Source organism: Rhipicephalus microplus, chromosome 9 (assembly GCF_043290135.1).
Source record: "Rhipicephalus microplus isolate Deutch F79 chromosome 9, USDA_Rmic, whole genome shotgun sequence".
Taxonomy (NCBI): domain Eukaryota; kingdom Metazoa; phylum Arthropoda; class Arachnida; order Ixodida; family Ixodidae; genus Rhipicephalus; species Rhipicephalus microplus.
The window spans coordinates 122,959,681-122,975,087 of NC_134708.1; the positions used below are offsets into that span (position 1 = coordinate 122,959,681).

At 47.5% G+C, this 15,407-nt stretch overlaps 1 protein-coding gene across 10 annotated transcripts in view; it reads right to left on the reverse strand.

Moving 5' to 3' along the window:
* Positions 1–15,407, reverse strand: part of LOC119163037 (uncharacterized) — a 214,165-nt gene that overhangs the window by 197,488 nt on the left and 1,270 nt on the right. For 4 of the 10 annotated variants that reach the window (XM_037414925.2, XM_037414924.2, XM_037414929.2 and 1 more), the window contains exon 2: positions 1,292–1,549. The exons of the other annotated variants lie outside the window; for them this stretch is intronic. The gene's annotated coding sequence lies outside the window, so the exon portion shown is untranslated. The remainder of the gene's footprint in view (positions 1–1,291; positions 1,550–15,407) is intronic. 10 annotated transcript variants of the gene reach the window in all.

The window sequence follows — 15,407 nt, forward strand, 5'->3', positions numbered from 1 at the left end:
ATTTCTGGTATATCGATGCAGGAATGGAGTACCGGTTGCTGTGACATCAGGTTCTGTTTTCCTTGCCACGTTTTTCCTGTGATCTTGCCTAGACCCAAGAATTGTAAAATTCATGACGAAGTTGTGCTGAAGTTTCAGGATTCACATATTCATTTAGTATCTACAGTTAAATGTCTAGGTGTTCTTTTCAAAGAGCTCATGTCATGAGATCCTCATGTGGAAGCTACGGCAGCCAAATTAGCTTCAGTCGCTGGTATATTATGCAAGGTGGGTTATTCACTTCCCAAAACTGTGAAGCTTATTATTTACAACTCTTTGTTTCTTTCAGTTTTAAGTTACTGCTACCTAGCATGGGGTACTACAACTGCTTCTAACATGAGGAAACTACACATTATAAAACAAAAAGCTATTCAAGCCATTGCAAATACTTTACACGATAGTCCTTCAGAACCACTTTTCCGCGAGTTGCATTTGGTCTCAGTTCGAAACATATATGAACATATCCTCATGAAATGCTATGAATCAGAAGTTAGAAAAAAATTCCAATCCCTTAGAAGCATCGCTTGCTTGTCACTTAACGTACACGTGACACCAGATTTTGGGAAGTTCCGCATTGCAGAACTACTTATGGGGAACAAAGGTTGTGCATACAGTTACCACGTCTCCTAAATAAACAAGTTTTGTAGCGTGTGCATCTTATTACATTTCACTTTTCATGCTTCAAGTCTTTACTATTGCTATTCTATTTTTGTATTGTTTTTCTTTCTTTTCTTCTTTTTTTTTCGATGATTGTTTTTAGCGGCAGAATTCCGCTCGTGAAGCTTAGCCTGTATTATGTATTTAGGTTATTGACTTCATTCAACACTTCCTGTATGATGACATTTTTCACTTTCGTAAAAACACTATATTATGTAAATTTGTATTATTGAATTTCTTTTTGTTCATTTTTATTTACTTGCGCTACAATACTGCATTACATTGCTTGCCACGTAATACTTGCTGTCTGTTGAATCCTATGGTCAGTGGACGCTTTCAAGCCCATTTTAGAGGCTTTTTGTCCACTGCCCACAACATTACTGTACGCTGTATCTTCAACTGAAACTAAAACTGAAACTTCGCATCGTGAAGACGATGCGGAGTTAGCTGCCTCTGACCCATATCCAAGTTTGGAGCAAGACCTGTAGCTACAGGGCTGCCCGAATTTCGGTTGTCTGCACTCAGTTACTCATGGGGCTGGCAGATGTGATCCAGATGTCGAATTAAATGCCGTGTATGCTCCAGGAGAACATACATGGGCGAAGTTTGTTGCTTGGTGATGACTGCAGGTAGCCACGCAGGACCTGGACGGAAGTTCCTTGCGAACACCTGGTCACCAGAGTGACCAAAAACTCTGGGTCTTGTTTCTTGGTCCTATCCGATTTTCTGCTTAAGTTTCTTCTGTAGCACATTAGACCTGAGGTCTGGGTGTAGAAGGTCTAACGCAGTCCTCAGCTTCTGCCCCAACAACAGCTCCGACGGACAGCAACCCATGACCTCATGAGGCAGGGACCTGTAAGTCAGGAGCATGCGGGCAATTTGAGTGTGAATATCTCCAGGGCCAGCTTTCCGCAACTTATTTTTCACAGTCTGCACTGCCCGCTCTGCAGCACCGTCTGATCCTGGATGACATGGCGGCACCAGCATTCGCCTCACCCCGTTTTCTTGAGGAATGTGGAGTAGAGCTCACTGGTAAATGCTGGCCCATTATTTGACATGACCACATTTGGTTTGAACACATAATTCACATGCAGAAAATAGTTGCTTCAGCTGAAAGTGCGAAAACTGGGAACACTTCGATCCACTTTGGGAACCCATCATCAAAAAAATAGGTGTTCCTGTAAAGACCGGCAAAGCCCACATTCAGCCGTGCCTATGGTATCTCAAGGAACGGCCAGGGCATGACAGGCACTGGTCGTGACACTCTTTGATGCTCCTGGCAAATACGGCATCCTTGAATGATTATCGCTGTAATGAATGAACAAACTTTATGTAGAGTTAATGCGTGTGCGTGAGAACTTTAGTGGATTTGGGAAATGTTTGTACAGACGTCTGAGAAAGAGAAGCACGGTGACGAGAAGCCGAGCCAGCGACCGGTGGAAACAGGTGGCATGTGCGGCGGTGGCACAAGAGGAAAAAGAAGACAAAGAAGAGAGGCACGTGGGGAGCGTGTAGAGAGCCGAGCAAGACTTAGCCGAAGGACACGCCACACCAGGGCGCTGTCCTTGGAGGTTTTGCGGCCATGCTAACAGAGACCTGGTGCTCGCCTGGTGGTCCTGACGATGGCTCCAGCTGGGGCACACCGGATCAGGGCACTGTTCGTAGAGCTCTTCCTGCCTGTTCCCTGGCGATCGAGGTCCAGGGGCCGAGGTACCTGTTCAGGGCTACCAACACCGAGAATGGCTCCTGCTGCGTCGGCATGAGGGACAGACATGACGGGTTCCGGATCGCCGCCGCCACCCGAGATGGTTGAAAGCCGTCTACAAAGGTGAGGCCTGACGGAGGCCTTGGCTACTACGGAGAAAGCATGCAGGACATGCCACCTGCGTGCCTGAGCCCGCTACGAACAAGGGTCATCGCCGTGCGTGGACTGTCGCCTCTTCAAGACGCTGGTTCAACAAACCGTAAGCTATCGTGTAGCCACATAGATTGGACAGTAGCCACTCGGACTTTAAGTATGTGAAGAAGAAGATGTGCCTGCAGCGAGCAGCATCGCCAATGCCTGGCTCTCTCGGCTAGTGGTTCAGTTCGCTGTTGTGCCGATCTCTTCTGGACGGTTTTTCACGCTGTCTTGTCGTTGTCGTTAACGACTAATAAACCTCTTCACATTTGGTTGAGGGTGCTGTTTATCCGCGTCGCTATACCCTGGAGCTGCGAAGCCGCACGCTACCGCCCGCCATGACTGACAATGCCAACCCATCGGCGCCTTCGCCCCAGTTCAACTCCCCTGGCCATCCTAGGCTACGGGACACGCAGGTCTTCAGCGGTGCAGATGGGACCGACGTGAAAGACTGGGTCGCGCACTACGAGCTGGTGAGCGCCAATAATAAATGGGATGAAGCCGACAAGCTGGGACACGTCGTATTTTATCTCATTGGTGTCCCCGAATTGTGGTTTAACAAACACAAACACATCTCCACATGGAGCATCTTCAATACACCATGTGGTGAAGTGTTCGGTCGGCCTGCTGTCCGCAAGCAGCGGGCAGAACAGCGCTTGCGCGTCCGCTCTCAGCAGACTGGCGAAAATTCTACCAGCTATATTGAGGATGTTGTCGACCTTTGTCGACGCACGAATGACACCATGCCCGAGTCGGACAAGGTCAAACACACCCTGAAGGACATTGACGATGGCGCTTTTCAAATACTTTTGGCTAAAAATCCGAGCACAGTTTTCGAAGTCGTCAACTTGTGCCAGAGCTACTACGAGTTGAAGAAGCAAGGCGCTCTGACTCGGCAGCCTCAACGCGGTGGTGAGTTGCTGTCCAGTTTCGATACCATGCCTGAAAATTCACCGTCGCTTCAGCAAGTCCAAGCCTTCGTTCGTGAAGAAGTCAACTTTCCCTAGTGCCCTTTATTCACGACACCACCTCCTGTCTACTTGCCCCGCTTCGCACTGCTATATAGGAAGTGGTTGCACAAGCTGTTCCCCTTGCCCACTACGAGCCGCTTCTATCTAGCCGTGTTCACTGCCCGCGTGTCGCGCAGCCGTTAGGCGCTTCTGTCACCTATTCGCCAGCCGTACAGCCTGTGGCCACGCCCCTAACGTATGCAGCGCATCCTGTGGCTCCTCCTGTCACCTGTTCGCAAGAGATGCATCCTGTAACAACGCCGTTCACATATGCAGACGCTGTGCGTATGCTTCCGCAACCGCCTTACACCACGCGCTCACATCCCGCACACCCGGCTGCTTATACTGCACCTTGGGCAGCACTAACAGTCGCCAATCCTTGGAGGACGCCCGATAACCAACCGATTTGCTACGCCTGCTTCACTCCCGGACATGTTGCCCCCTACTGCCGCCGTCGACCTCAGACGTTTGGCAACTGTGCCCGGTCCTTGCAACCCGGCAGCCAACCCCTCGCCGAATACGGGCCGGTCTCGTCACCTCGCAATGCCCCTACTGACCATCTTGACTTCCAGCCGCAGCGCGCACCCTCTCCTCGTCGGCCATCGCCCTCCCCTATGCGTCACCGGCCCAGACCCTCCGACCAGGACAACTAAGCACTGCAGTTCAAGAGGCAAGAACTGCGCCATTCTCGAACTGTCTAAGCCCTCGCTCCTCTCCTGCTAACGTGGTCGCAGTAACTGTTGAAGATTATTGTACTTTCCCCCTTGTGGACACCGGCACCGCTGTTTCTATTATTGCCGCTAATCTCTGCCGTTTATTACGCAAAGTCACGACGCCGCTTTCGGGACTGTCGCTTCACACCACATGCGCACAGCAACTAACACCTCTCGCAGCCTGCACTGCAAGAGTGTCCATCGAAGGCATTCTTTACATCGTGGAGCTTATTGTTCTCGCTGCCTGTTCGCATGACGTCATCCTTGGGTGGGACTTCCTATCCCGCCATAATGCCGTCATCGACTGCGCACGTGCCGAAGTTGAGTTTTCACCCTTATGTGATGTTCCATTACTTGACGCTCTTCATCAGCCGCCGGAGTTGCTCGTTCATGAAGATACTCATATTCCACCTGAAAATTTCACACTTGTTCCCATTTCATGCAACGCCTACACTGATGCTACAGTCCTTTTTATGCCTTCCGATATCTACAAGAGCCGTCGAGCTCTGCCGCTGTCTTTCCCAACAATTGACCTTGCCGCCGGAAGAAGCAATATTTTCGTAAGCAATCCCCTTTCCACACCTGTCACTTTGCTTGCGGGGGAATGTCTTGGCCGCATGCAGGATCTCGACCATTCGTCATTGGTTGATGTCCTGGATGACAACTGCGACCACCCAAACGCACTGTCGGCACTCGGGGAGTCGTCCAATGATATGTTTTCCAGCGCCATCGCTGACACCCTCACTCCCACCGAACTTGCCGACCTGCTGGATCTTCTGCATGAGTTCAGGAGTTCTTTCGATGTGTCGCAACCTCAACTGGGGCGCACGACGCAAGCCAAACATCATGTCGACACTGGCCTACACCAGCCACTGCGTCGAAGACCATACCGTGTCTCCGCTGAAGAGCGCCACGTCATCAACGATCAAGTCAAAGATATGCTTCGTAGAGACGTCATTCGACCATTTCACAGTCCCTGGGCGTCTCCTGTCGTCCTGGTGCGTAAGAAAGACGGATCTATCCGATTTTGCATGGACTATCGTCGTTTGAATAAGATAACCCACAAGGACGTCTATTCTTTGCCGCGCATTGATGACGCCATTGACACCCTTCACAGAGCAGAATTCTCCTCGTCGCTAGATTTGCGGTCTGGCTACTGGCAAGTCCCAATGACTAAAGCAGATCGCCAAAAAACTGCATTTATTACACCAGACGGACTATACGAGTTTAACGTCATGCCCTTTAGGCCTTGTAACGCACATGCCACGTTTGAACGTCTTATGGATGATACGCTACCTGGCCTCAAGTGAAATATGTGCCTCTGTTACCTCGACGATGTCGTGGTTTTCTCCCATGACTTTCATACGCACCTCCTTCATCTCAGGCACGTTCCGACTTTTCTGACCAACGCTAGCCTGCAGCTTAACCTCAAAACATGCCGCTTCGCTGCACGCGAACTCGTCATCCTAGGCCACATCGTGTCCAAGCACGGCGTATTACCTGACCCAGTCGCAGAATTTCTCAAACCGACGACCATAAAATAACTTCGCAGTTTTGTAGGCCTATGCTCTTACTTCCGGCGCTTTGTTCGCAATTTTGCATCTATGATGTCACTATTAACCCAGCTTCTTCGCGGTGACGTGAACCTCTCATCCTGGTCCCCTGCATGTGACGTTGCCTTCACTACTCTGCGCCGTCAGCACACCTCACCACCTATCCTTCGCCAATTCGACCCGACGGCTCTTACCGAAGTACACACCAACGCCAGTGGCATCAGGCTAGGCACTGTCCTCGCTCAACGAAAGCCCAGCTAATTCAGAATACGTAGTAGCCTGCGCTAGCCATACTCTGACAAAAGCCGAAACTAATTACAATGTCACAGAAAAACAGTTTTTGGCTTTAGTGTGGGCGCTTGGAGAGTTCCGGTTGTACTTATACGGCCGCCCGTTCGATCAACTGATCACCACGCGCTCTGCTGGCTCTCCACGTTGGAAGACCCTTCTGGCCGCCTTGCGCGATGGGCACTCCTCATCCAGGAGTACGACATTCGCGTCGTATATCGCTGCGGACACAAACGCTCTGACGCTGATGCCCTGTCCCGCTCACCTTAACCACCAGATCCGACGTGCGGAAACTCTTGCCTCCAGACCTTGTCATCGCTAAAGCTCGACTCGATTGCCACTGAACCACGTCCTGACCCGTGGATCGCATCTCTTCTCGAATATCTATCTGGCACACCCAACCTGCCAGTACCTCGATCCCTCGAGTTTAAGTGTGTATATCTGTGCTTGTCTTTGTAATAGTCGATCGAGTACCTTGTTGTTATAAATGTTGTTTAAGATCTACTACTGCGCCATCTCATATCATTCATTATCTTGACCACGCACGAGCAAACGTGACAAACAACCCCTCTCGTAACATATTTTCCGCGACACAGGACCAAGCTTTGTCGTACATTTTGGGCCTCACATTGCTTGTGTGTGGTGGACGATGATGAGCTAAAAGAGAATGCTCATTGAGACAGGAAAGGAGATGGGACTCCATAGAGAGGCGTTGCTAGCATAGGTTAGCGCCAAGCAGAAAGATGTGAGAGACCAACGAGCTAAAGAGCGGGAAGATGCGAAGGTAGTGGTGCAGGAGGAACACGTGAGAGAATTGGCACGCATGGAGGCAGAGCGGGTGCTCCTGGAAGCGCGAAGGCGGGTGTTAGAGGCAGAACAGGCGAGTCCAAGAACAACAAGTAGCGAGACCGGTGGTGGTCAGAGTTTCCGCAGCCCCCACAACATGATTCCTCCGTTTAACGAGGATAGGGGTGAGCTAGACGCTTACATTCAAATGTTTGAGAAAGTAGCGTCTAGCCAAGGTTGGCCACAAGACAAGTGGGCCTTGTCATCAAATCTCTGTTTGACAGGCGAAGCGCTGACGACTGTACGTCGGATGTCCGCGGAAGATGCTACTGACTACACTAAGCTGAAGCAGACCCTAGTGCAGCGGCTCTGCTGCACGGAAGAAGGCTACCGTGTAAAGTTTCGGGATGCCAAGCCTAAAAACGCTGAAACAGCACGACAGTTTGCTGGTCGTCTTCTTGGCTACTTTAACCATTGGCAAGAGCTAGCTAAGATACCCGAGACGTATGAAGCGCTGCGAGACAACATCGTGTCGGAGCAGTTTCTATGTTGGTGTCAGGAAAAGCTGGTGATCTTTCTCAAGAAAAGAGCATGTCAGAACCTCGACTCACTGTCAACGACAGCCTACCAGTACTTGGAAGCCCAAGGCATCAGTAATCTTGCTCAAGGCAAGGAAGCAAAGAAGAGAAGAGGAAGCTGCCTGGTACATATAAAGCTGCTGCGACGACAAGAAGCAAAGAAAAACCTGTCTGCTTTCTTTGCAGCAAGCCAGGACATAAAGCTTTCGACTATTCGACCAGATCTAGAGCACCAAAGCAATCACCATGCTGGATATGCAAGCAGACTGGCCACAGTGAGGACGTGCGTCCTACTAGCTCTGGCAGGCATGAAGCCTCATGTACTCTTCTCAGACATGACCAGACACAGAGTGAGCAGGAGAAGCTGAAGCCTGCCCAGCAAAGTGCATGTAACGGGTATGGTATGATCGACGTAGCCCAGAGCTGTACAATGTTTTGTGGAGAGAGCTAACAGATGTCGACAGTCACAGGGCGTTTTGAGAGGAATGTGGTCATTGTCCTCCGCGATTCCGGCTGCAACACGGTTGTAGTAAAGCGGTCCCTCGTTCCCGACCCTAAGCTAAGAGGTAATCGCCACACTATATGCTTACTCGATCGATCTGAACAGTGTTTGCCACACGCCAAAGTATTGATTCCAAGTTCTTCAAGGGAGTTGCTGTCACTGTGTGCATGGAGGACTCTCTGTACGATGTAATTCTTGGCAACATCGAGGGTGCTCTTTCGATTGCCAACCCCAAGGCAAGAAGTAGCGGGCTTCACCAATCGGCATGTGATATTTGTGAACCCTGCCAATACTTTTGGTCGTAAGTGTACCCCAACAACAGCAAGGCCAACCTTAGCACTTTCTGAAAACAGAATTCAGGAACTGGTTTTTCTGCTATAACCAGGACGAGCAGCGGTTTGTTGTGAGACGGCCTCTAAATGCCGGCTCCATAAGAACTACCTGAACTTTGTAACGCCAAATAAATGCCTTTTTATCTAATTAGCTGTAGTTTTTCTCCGCAATTTCAAGGCAGCGGAGGGCAAAATCAATGGGGCACTTTTCTCCAGATGACTCTCGTGTCAGTACTGCTCGGCGAATTTTCCATCATCAATGGTCAACACACTAGCACTGGTCTCCAACTCTATACTGAGTGTTACACTGTTTATTTCAACCGCTATGCGCATTGGCTCCAAGCTATCTGTGTGAAGCATCCACAAATTGAAAACTTCGGGCTCTTCAGCAAAAACAGGCAAGTCGCCCAGGTTGTTTATGCGACTAGACTGGCTGTGACTAAACTGGCTCTGATCGAAATTTTTACTTCCCGGCTGAACTCTGCAAACTCTTGCAAGGTGCCCTTTTTGGTGGCAGTTGTGACAGATCGTGCTACCGTGCCAACACCAATGCGTAGAATTACCCCCCAGCAGTGAAAGCAACAGCTATCATTTTTCCTCGAGGTGACAACGTTCGCTTGCTCCGGAGCTTTGCCAGATAGCAGCTGTGCTTGCCAACTGCTCAATGTGCATGAATATTTACGTGCAGCTATCATTGCTACGACACTGTCCTTCGCAGTTTTGAAGGTTAAACGCCTCGTTTCCAGCAGCTGTGTTTGCATGATTATGTCATTGATTTCACTGACTATCTGGTCCCACAACATGCACTCTCTAAATGTTGTGAAATTGAAGACTTCAGCTAATTTCTTCAACAAAGCAATGTAGTCACTTACGGTCTCCCCCTTTTTTCGATCCCTTGAGAAAAACTTGATAACTTGCCAAGAGTTCTTATATGCGAGGACTTACCAAGTGTGGTGAAAATTTCGGTCAGTCCTGCTTGGGCGAGCCTGCATGGTGCTAGGAGGCCTGGTTGCAGAGAATAAGTCTCTGGATCACAGCATTCCAAAAAAAATATCTGTCTGCTTGTCGCTCAGGATGTTGTTCGCGATGAAGTACAGCTCAGTCTGCTCAGGGTATTTCGCCAACTCGGACGTATACTGGTCAAACCAAAGCAGCTTTCCGACGACAGGCACGACGACATGTGGTTGTGTTGTGCTCGCCCAGTTCGCCTGTCGACCTCATCGCCACTTGTAATGAATGGGTAGTGCTGGGCCATGCTAATCAGCGGACCAAATCACACACATGTATGTTGGCGCGTTTCACACTGCCTGGTCATGTGTGCTGTATTTATTTCATTGCAAACATGGATGCCCCCAGCTGCCATGACAGCAAACTAATCTTATCACATGCACCTTATTATTACGAGTAATAATCTATACTACTTAAAGCTTTAGGCCTACTAGTATACTGCATACAGCTCTGTGTGATCCAATAGGTTTATATTTTTAAGTTTTTGTGTGAAAGTCATCGACTTCTACCTTTTATTATGAAAATGCATTTACATTAACTAGAGGAACATATATGGCTAACTTTTTTCAGAGAATCTTATATCATAGAAAAATTTATTTTTGTGGCAGAATCGTGGATTGTGTTGCTTGATTCATATATCACACTTATTAAATTACTGGTAAAAAAAATGCTGCACCGCACAAAACATTAAATTATGCTTTGCGGGTAATAGGTGCTATGACCATAAAAATGTGTTCAGTTATCGTCGGGGCATGATAAAGGCAATTGGCATCAGAGTGCTTTCGTTCAGACTTCTACACTATAGTGACATTGAATTCTTAAGGTCTCGAACTCGATCGTGCGAGGCGTCCTGATGGGTCTGTCAAGCTTGCTAGCTAAACACGACATGGTGGTTGCTCATAATTTTAGAGGCCTTGCCATATAGCTAGGAGTAAAACATTGATGAAGCCAAATAAATGACTTGAAGGTAAACATTGGGTGGGGTTCAGCCGAAATGATAGCACTCTTTTAGGTAAATAAATAATTTTGTTTCCGCATTGAATAGCAACCAGCTAGCCATAGCCTCCTTTATTTTCTGTGCCCGTGCAGTCAGTCCGCCGGGCCTGTTCGGCCGCCTCCCGCATCCTCCTCTCTTTTTGCGTCTGCTGTCCGCCAGGGGCGCTCGCATCCCAGAATCGAGTCCGCGCATTCAGCCGCGGCGACGCATCTCCAGGACACCTTTGTTCGTGTCGCATACGTTTGCAACACCAATTATTTACGACCAAAACAGTATGTAGTACTTTCAGCAAGTATAATTGTAACTGTTGCTTCATTGTGTTGCGTGAGCAGATGACACGCAGCATTAACTGAGTGCGTATAAACAAACAACGTCGTTTGTTTAAATAAAGGAGGCTATGAGCTAGCATAAGTGGTGACCATCTCTTGCCCTTCTGTTCTACAACACCCTTTTATGCGCCCCGCCGCGGTGGTCTAGTGGCTAAGGTACTCGGCTGCTGACCCGCAGGTCGCGGGTTCAAATCCCGGCTGCGGCGGCTGCATTTCCGATGGAGGTGGAAATGTTGTAGGCCCGTGTGCTCAGATTTGGGTGCACGTTAAAGAACCCCAGGTGGTCGAAATTTCCGGAGCCCTCCACTACGGCGTCTCTCATAATCATATGGTGGTTTGGGACGTTAAACTCCACATATCAATCAAATCAATCAACACCCTTTTATGCCCTTCCGTCTGTCGTACAAGTACAACACCAAGTTCTACATTGCGTGCATCGGTGTGTATTTTTGTATTGTTGTCTTTGGTAAAGCATCCCAAAACAAGAGGTCTATGCAAGTATCGCTTCAATTTTCATTCATTCAGCAGCGCCTTAAGCTTGACGTCAGTCTCGGTAAGTGGTTCAGCGGGCTGAAGGGCAAATTCTATCATTTTGTCAGTAATCAGCACACAGGCCAAAAAATTGATGCCCGCTCTCCTTGTCATTGATGATGATGACGCTGTTTGGTGCTTTGTGGCCAAAGAGCGTCAGTTCATGGGACAAGAAATGTGAACATTGTGATTAGCGGCTGTATAAGGGCCTTTAATTTCCTTGCCCTAAGGCCATTTGATGGCCAAAGAGCGCCAGTTCATGGGACAAGAAATGTGAACAATGATTGCGATTAGCGGCTGTATAAGGGCCTTTAAATTCCTCGCTCTAAAGAGGGTAAAAACATAAAAGTGATAAAATTATGACCATGCCGTGAAAATTGTGTGGTGTTAATTTTGAGCACTGAGTGGCCGCAGTGAAATGAATGAAGAAAGCTTGTGATAATAAAGATCATGGTGAACATGTAAAAGCAAAAGATTATTAGTCCATGTAGATTATTAGTATTAGTAACATGTAGATTATTAGTATTAGACATGCAAAAGATTATTAGTCCGCTGGCAGCTTGTAAATACATCACGTGCTCTGTGACGTCAGTAGGCAGACGAAGTGTTCAACTCTCCCCATCAGGGCTATGAGTGATGCTAATTAACACTCCCAGGTTTAAATGCACCTGATGAAGTGTAAGAGAAGAGGACCAGAAGAAGACCGCCACAGTAGAGCGCAGTCCGACCTATTCAAAAGTTGCAGGTTCGGTACCTGCGAGTGGCACGTAATATTTTCATCCACTTTAATACCCCTGTCACACGGCCCCCACCGAACTCCGTTGACCACAGTCAACGTAAATCTCCCCTAGAACGTTCAACAAAGAAGGAGTTGTGGCAGTGTCACACGGCAATAAGAAGGTTGTAACAGTTGCCGCGAGGGGGCTCAGCTGGCGCTGTTTGATTTTCGGAAAAGTATTCTAATTTCATCCCTATTCATTTTTTTGTGAATCCTCATTATGCAGTTTTTACAAAAAAGCACTATTAAGTAGGTATGTAACTAAAAAACCATTAAAAATAATTTCAAATAAAAACGCGTTTGCTAAATGTAGCGATGCTGCTAGTGACGCTGGCCACATTGTGCTTTTAGTTGTGTTGTTGCCTGTGTACATGGCCGGTAGAAAAGTACCGGGCATGAGTGACAAAGCAGACAACGTGAGGAAATGGTACGATATTGCGCTGGTAATGACGTTGATCAGCTGGTGCTGGCCGCCCGACTCGCGAGGCACGGTGTGTAGGGCATCGGTGTTGAGAGTAAGAGAACTCTGGCGGGCATAAATATATGTAAACAAACACGCGTTTTGAATGAGTACTACAACAAAGGAACGTTTAATATTGCCAAAATGTATTATTCTTTCACTGCGGCCACTCAGTGCTCAAAATTTTTCTCTGACCTCTAGACTGCTGGGGACGAGAGTAGCTCGTTTTGCTGCGAAGGGAGATCGTTGAACGTTCTTTGCGAAATGCTCCATTTTTCTTCGTTTGCGTAAGGGTGACCGTGTGACACGGACCGCATCTTCGTTGTAAGGATGAGAGAATTAAATGGTCTTCGCAGGTGCCCGTGTGACAGGGGCATAACAACTTCACGTTTAAATCACAATTACTAAAAATAGCATCCCCTATAGTTTCCTTGGCTTGAACGTCCACTAGCTTTTTAATCTTAAGTTTACTTCAGAGTTAACCACAGTCCAGCCATCCATTCTTAGAGTCCATTTCTTTTCACGATAAAAGTTTCACGAGCAAGCAGTAATGGCTGGTCACTGTAGACAATACCTTCCACGTTGATACGTTGATGAAAGTTTCGAAGCTGACCGACATTATTGCAGTAATGTGTGGAAAAAAAACCTTATCCTCCAGCCGATTCAAATTAAGATGATCTAAGTTGATGACATCACTTTCGTTAATAACATTACTGACTAGTAAACCCATGAGAAGCACGGACTGCTGAGCGAGTTGGTAATTCACCTTGACTGGGCCCGGTGGGCGAAAAATATAAGTACAAAAGGAAGACACCTGGAGACACAGTGCACACCTGTGTACTGGGAACAGGTGTCTTCCTTTTGTACTTCTATTTTTTGCTCATCTCAGTGACCCCAGAGTTAGTTTTCGAAGTATGCATAAGAGCACTACGCTGACAACTCATTTCAACAGAGGCTCCTAGAGTGCTTCTCCTGGATTGTATTGAACACACTCGACCCCCAGGAGTGCGCTGCCAATGCAAGGATGCTTTTGTATCCTGATGAAAGACCATAAAGGACCCTCATCTTCATCAAAAAGGTCTGCTAGGAGAGAGCATTCACGAGGATCGAGGCAAATAACAAAGTGGCGATGCAGGTGGTTGTTTGCATTCAAAACAACTTGGTGTGCATGTCATGAGATGGTGCGTTTCACAAACAGTTGCCGCACGCTTGAAAATCTGTTTTACATATGGTCTAAGCTATGTTAGCCATTGATATTTCATATTTCATAGATGATGCACTTTCCCCCCCCCACAAGAATCTATCCTACAAGTTATCTCCCCTTCAAAATTTTGTATCGGTGCTCCTTATGCCCCAGAGTTTGTCTTCGTACAAGATGGCTCATGCTCTGGACACCGCAAGTATGACTGAACAGACACACAATGTCAAAAGAGATGATGGACATGTCGCCACTCACTCACTGAATTAAAACTTTGTGCCAAAATCACAACCACACAGAAAAAGAAAACACAGACTGATTCTTCTTCTCTGTGGTTTTGGCACGAAGTTGACCAATTCAGACATGCACCAACTAGCCCAACAGCGAGTTCTACTACAGTATACTCACTTACTTTAACAAAGTGGCTGGCACTGTGTATGTGGGTTTAGCGTTGCCACCTTTTCTCGAACAAAAAAATGGCCCTTTGACGAGAGAGGGGGAAATGAGCTGCCATGAGGTTAAATTATTGTTGAACAATAGACGCCATGCCAGGTCTATGGCATGCAGTAGCAGTGCCATTTAATGTAACATTGCTTTTCTTGAGCCAAATAAAACAGTGGCACAAACAAAAATGGCACACTGGGCTAAACTACTCATCTAATTGCTGGCATAAATATACCCATGATTACAATGACGCTTCATTTACTGCCCTGAAAAAAAAAAAACAGGCCAATGACCACAGATGCAGACCGGCAACCAGCCCTCTGCTTAAAAACCCAGTAGAGCTGGTCTAAAACCGGACAGGTAGGCTGGAGGAGATAGCTGGCCAATGTCCGAAGTGGAAAGGTTGTAAAAGCCCTAAGTCGATGGAACCGATTGTCGGGATTGTGGAGCTTGGGAAGCCTATAAAATCCTGAGACAGAGCCATTCCACCAGATGAGGTGTCAGAGGAGTCTTGGTTGCCTCTTAAGGATGTCAGCATGGATCTGGTTCACTTTTCTTCCAACTTCAGGTGAAGGGACTCTTGTAAGATTTTTGTAGCAGCTTTTTTTTTTTACTACAGCACAGGAAATGACAGAAAAGTAACGTCAGTAGCCGATCGCGCCGGCGCTGCGGAAAGGGCGATTGGCCCCTCTAAAATCTGTGCCAGCCCCCTCTTCAAAATTGGTGATAGTTCACCTCCTATCACCAATTTAGACAAATGAGTGAAACTGCTGTGAGCACACATTTATGACACAGTATTCATGACATGAAGGGGTTTTCCTGCTAGTAAAAAGTCATGACCACCACCCCCTCTCCAATGTTACTTAATGCTACCACCCCCCCTAAAATGAGTGAGGATCCATCGTGAAAAAAAAGAAAGGCGGGCACGCTAACACAAACGACACCACAAGTGCCACATTAGTGTTGTCATGATCTGTGTTTGCATGTGTACCTTTACTAGTTAGTTTCTTGTTTTAGCACAAAGCATTTGTCTACGATAGAGCCACTGCACTTCTATTTTGACAGAGGCACCACTGTAATTAAGCTGCATCTCAAAAAGGAGGCTATGATCTCAAGCGATTATGTAGATATCAGTTCGTGTGAAGTTTTGAAACTGATAACATTTATATAGGACACAGAGGCTCCTAGCCATAGCTACTGATGAGCATATCGAACAAAAACAACAACAAAAGAGGTAAATAAATATAGGTAAGTCATTGATTTGGAAAGGCAAGCTGCTTGAAACATAGTGCGCATTTTGTCAC